We start from the raw sequence: 5,718 nt of genomic DNA, 5'->3' as shown, positions 1-5,718 counted from the left end.
GCATGCAATCTTATTCCTAAGGCATGGTTTTTCTGGAGTTTCAGTTGAGAGCTCAAAATTATTACCAAGGTCTTCTAATTTGTGGGACTTAAACTTCAAATGCTGTTTGGAGGGACAACAATTAAAACTTCTTGTTCAGCTGTTTCAGCTTTCAAGCTATTATCGGAGTATTGCCTATGCATGTGCAGTCAGAATTTAACCAATTGCTTGAGTTGATTTTATAAGCAAATTTTGAGGTTGTCCCCTCTATGAGTCCCCTTCTTTGGAGCTTTTCCCCTCAAATCTATTTTCTCTGGCAGTCTCAAACTCCTGCTGTGACTCCTCAGGCTAATAAGACTACAGCTTTCTGCTTGCAGGCTACTCCACATTTTAAGGCCTGGGGGATGACCAAAGAAGAAAGCTATAGAAATGTGCATATCACCCAGCATTGTTGCCTTCTTTTAAGGGTCAAATCAACTTTTGCCTGCTTTTGCTTGCTCTGCAATATCTTCATTCAGTTTTGTTTTTCTTCAAATTTTGTGCAGAGTGTAGAAGTGTTGTCTGCACAAGGGTTGATATTACACAGGCTACTCCGACATTACTGTAACCAGAACTCCATCAGAAGAGTTTGTGCTTTTATTACTGTTTTTGATATTAATGAAGAGCCTTCTTCTCAAAGAGGTGGAGGTCACTGATGAATATATTAAACCAAGATGTTTGTTTTTAAAGCATCTACCTCCTTTGTTAGTTAAAAATTGAGATTTTAGAATAAAACAAGCCTAGATTGAAATCTTTGATTTTTTTTCCCCTCTTACTTTGGACAAATTTCTTAACATGTTCCAGCTTAGTTGTCTTATTATAATGAAAATGATTACATTACTTCTTCAAGAAGTAGTTGAAGCAGTTTTTGTAAATCATTTAACCAATGTATCATCAATCCTTTTCATCAAGAATTCAAGTGCTCCATGTATGTTTATTGCGGCACTATTCACAATGGCAAAGACTTGGAACCACCCCAAATGTCCATCAATGATAGACTGGATTAAGAAAATGTGGCACATATACACCATGGAATACTATGCAGCCACAAAAAATGATGAGTTCATGTCCTTTGTAGGGACACGGATGAAGCTGGAAACTATCATTCTCAGCAACTATCGCAAGGACAAAAAACCAAACACTATGTGTTCTTGCTCATAGGTGAGAATTGAACAATGAGAACACACGGATACAGGAAGGGGAACATCACACACTGGGGCCTGTCATGGGGTGGGGGGAGGGGGGAGGGATAGCATTAGGAGATATACCTAATGTAAATGATGAGTTAATGGGTGCAGCACACCAACATGGCACATGTATACATATGTAACAAACCTGCACGTTGTGCACATGTACCCTAGAACTGAAAGTATAATAATAATAAAAAAAAAGAATTCAAGTTCTCAAATTTCCAGATTTCTGCCCCATAAAATATGGAACAAATAACTTTTCTCTGAATAAATATTAAATATATTTACAGGTTTTTAATTTTTAAAAACTTTAACTTTAGTATTGCTTATTTTTACATATGGAGAATCTTTACTGTCTATTGTTATCATCCCTACCACCAGCATGCACACATGCTCTAATATCTTTCAATATTAAAGTATATATGTATAAAATCACCCTAGTGGCACTTCCCCAAACAATTACAACTCCATTTCCCTACTTCCTTCACAGTGAGCTGCCACAGAAAGAATTGTCTATTTTGTCTACTTTTGCTATCTTCACTTCCTCAATTCCCATCATCTTTTAACCTACTCTAGTCATGCTTTTTCCCTCACCTTCTGCTTACTGCTGTCCTTGGGGACAACAGTGACCTCGAGGTAGCCAAAAACAATGGTCAATTCTCCTTTTACTGACCATTTACCACCCCTTTCTCCTGGAAATACTCCCTTCACTTCGATTTCCAAATACTACTATCTACCTGCTTTCCTCTTGCTTCACTGGAGACCCACTCCTGATGGCTCTGTATCACCTATCTAACTTCTAATTACTGAAGTAGTCCAGCACTCAGTCCTCAGCCAGCTTCTCTAGATACACTTACGTCCTAAGCAATCTCAATTAGATCCACGGATTTACAGCCGATATATACTCTGATGACCCCCAACTTTTCTGACCACCTCTTTTCCCTTTGCCCCCAAGCCTCTCTTCTCTTAGTAATCCACATCTAGGTAAATAGCACTATGAATGCTGGAAATCATTATTGACTTTTCTTCATACCTCATATGATAAATTCATTTCATTAGCACATCCTGTTGGCTCTATTCTCAATTTATATCCCAAGTCTTCATCGCCACCTCCATCTCTATCACTCTTTTTCAAGCCACCATTATTTCACGTCTGAACAACTGAAATAATCACTTTAATGTCTCTGTTTCCATAAAAAACTTTTCTTTTCATAGCATCCATAAATAAGTGTAAATCAGTGTAATCATCCATTTTCACACTGCTGATAAAGACACACCTGAGACTGGGAAATTTATAAGAGAAAGAGATTTAACAGACCTACAGTTACATGTGGCTGTGGAGGCCTCACAATCTTTGCAGAAGGTGAAAGGCATGTCTCACATGGTGGCAGACAAGAGAAGAGAGCTTGTGCAGGGAGACTCCCATTTTTAAAACCATCAGATCTCGTGAGACTTATTCACTATCATGAGAACAGCACGGGAAAACCTGCCCCCATGATTCAATTACCTCCCACTGGGTCCCTTCCACAACACATGGGAATTCAAGATGAGATTTGGGTTGGGACACAGCCAAACCATATCATTCCATCCCTGGCCCCTCTCAAATCTCATGTCATCACATTTCAAAACCAATCATGCCTTCCCAACTGTCCCCCAATGTCTTAACTCGTTTCAGCATTAACTCAAAAATCCACACTCCAAAGTCTCATCTGAGACAAGGCAAATCCCTTCTGCCTATGAGCCCATAAAATCAAAAGCATGTTAGTTACTTCCTAGATACAAATGAAGGTACAGGCATTGGGTAAATACAGATGTTCCAAATAGGAGAAATTGGCCAAAACAATGGGGCTACAGGCCCCATGCAAGTCCAAAATCCAGTGGGGCAGTCAAATCTTAAAGCTCCAAAATTATCTCCTTCGACTCCATGTCTTACGTCCAGGTCATGCTGATGCATGAGGTGGGCTCCTATGGCCTTGGACAGCTCTGCCCCTGTGGCTTTCCAGGGTATAGCCCTCATCCTGGGTGCTTTCAGAGGCTGGCATTAAGTGTCTGTAGCTTTTCCAGGCACATGGTGTAAGCTGTTGGTAGATCTACCATTCCAGGGTCTGGAGGATGGTGGCTCTCCTCTCACAGCTCCACTAGGTGATGCCCCAATAGGGACTCTGTATGGGGGCTCCAATCCTACATTTCCCTTCTGCACTGCCCTAGCAGAAGTTCTCCTATGAGGGCCCTGTCCCTGCAGCAAACTTCTGCCTGGGCATCCAGGTTTTTCCCTACATCCTCTGAAATCTAGGCAGAGGTTCCCAAATCTAAATTTTTGATGTCTGTGCACCTGCAGGCTCAACACCACATGGAAGCTGCCCAGGCTTGGGGCTGTCACCCTCTGAAGCCACAGCCTGAGCTCTGTGTTGCCTCCTTTCAGCCATGGCTGGAGTGGCTGGGTTGCAGAGCGCAAAGTCCCTAGGCTAAACACAGAACGAGGACCCTGGGCCTGGCCTATGAAACCATATTTTCCTCCTAGGACTCCCAGCCTGTGATGGGAGGGACTTCCATGAAGTCTTCTGACATGCCCTGGAGACATTTTCCCCATTGTCATGGTGAGGCTCCTGGTTACTTATGCAAATTTCTGCAGCTGGCTTGAATTTCTCCTCAGAAAATGGGATTTTCCTTTCTATTGCATTGTCAGGCTGCAAATTTTGTGCACTTTTATGCTGTTTCCCTTTTAAAACTGAATGCCTTTAACAGTATACAAGTCACCTCTTGAATGCTTTGCTACTTAGAAATTTCTTCTACCAGATACCTTAAATCATCTCTGTCAAGTTCAAAGTTCCACAAATCTCTGGGGCAGGGGAAAATGCTGCCAGTCTCTTTGCTAAAACATAACAAGAGTCACCCTTGTTCCAGTTCCCAACAAGTTCCTCATCTCCATCTGAGATCACCTCAGTCTGGACTTTATTGTCCATATCACTATCAGAATTTTGGGCAAAGCCATTCAACAAGTCTCTGGGAAGTTCCAAACTTTTTCACATTTTCCTGTCTTCTGCTGAGCCCTCCAAACTGTTGTAACACCTGCCTCTTTCCCAGTTCCAGTCACTTCCACATTTTTGGGTATCTACAGCAGCACTCCACCCTCCTGGTACCAGTTTACTGTATTGGTCCATTTTCATGCTGCTGATAAAGACATACCTGAGACTGGAAAATTTACAAAAGAAAGAGGTTTAATGGACTTACAGTTCCACGTAGCTGGGGAGGCCTCACAGTCATGGCAGAAAGTGAAAAGCACATCTCACATGGTGGCAGGCAAGAGAAGAGAGCTTGTGCAGGGAAACTCTCATTTTTAAAACCATCAGATCTCATGAGACCCATTGACTATCACGAGAACAGCACAGGAAAGACCTGCCCTCATGATTCAATTACCTCCCACTGAGTCCCTCCCACAACATGTGGGGATTCAAGATGAGATTTGGGTTGGGATACAGCCAAACCATATCAGTCAGATCACATCATTCTCCCTTTCAAAGCCTTCCAATAATTTCCCAATGCATTTTGAGTAAAATCCAAAATGTACATTTAAGGTCCCAAATGATCTAGCTCCTGCCTGACTCTCCCACCTCTCTTTCACTCTTTCCCTGATTACTCTACTTCAGCCATTCTTGCTCTGTTTCAAATGTGCCAAGCTCATTTCCACCTTGGATCTTTGCACTTACTCTTCCCTCTCCTTGGAACATCCTTCCTTTGGGTCATATCATGGTTTGTTTCCTCCCTGCCTTCTAAATTCTGCTGAAATTGAATCTCCTTGTGCAAGGCCTTTCTGATGCACTCCATCCTAAGCAGGTTCTCACACAACCATATATTGTTACCTTCATCCTTTATCCTGCCTTGTTTCTCTTCATAGCACATATTACTTCCTGAATTTACACTATGTATTTCTTATTTACTTATTATGTGCTCCCCCACTAGAACATCAGTGCCTTGAGAACAGGAGTGCTGTCTTATGTTATTACTGCATCTCCAGGCCCTAGGATAAAAGCTCAATAAAGATTTGTTCATTGTGAGACAATATTTAGATATAGTTTTCTCATTGTTTGGTCTAATTACCTACTAATTAACTAAAATAAGAAAATATCTCTACTTTTGCAAAATAGAGTTGTCAAAAGACAAAATTTCAAAAAATTGAGTTTAAAGATCTAATTGGCTTTTATTAGTGAGTTCATGAATTGGCCAGCATTCCATCTATAAAAATAGGCAGATGCTCTGCTGGGCATAACAGAACAATGAGTTTTTATAAGGTAGCTTGAACAGGAACAAGGAAAGAGCATAATACAAAAAAAGTGAATTGGTTAACATCGAGTTAGTTAGGTTTCTTTCCTAAGAAGGGTTAAAGCAAAAGGGACTTCCTTATCATGCTGGCTCAGGTTGATTGGGCCCTTTTCGACCAGCTACTGGAAATCTCCTGTTTTAGGAAAAACTGGTCAGTTTAGGGATTTTCCTGCTTCACTTTGATTATGTA

The sequence above is a fragment of the Pongo pygmaeus genome, chromosome 1 (genome assembly GCF_028885625.2).
Source record: "Pongo pygmaeus isolate AG05252 chromosome 1, NHGRI_mPonPyg2-v2.0_pri, whole genome shotgun sequence".
NCBI classification, from domain to species: Eukaryota; Metazoa; Chordata; class Mammalia; order Primates; family Hominidae; genus Pongo; species Pongo pygmaeus.
Note: the sequence above shows the minus strand (reverse complement) of the source record.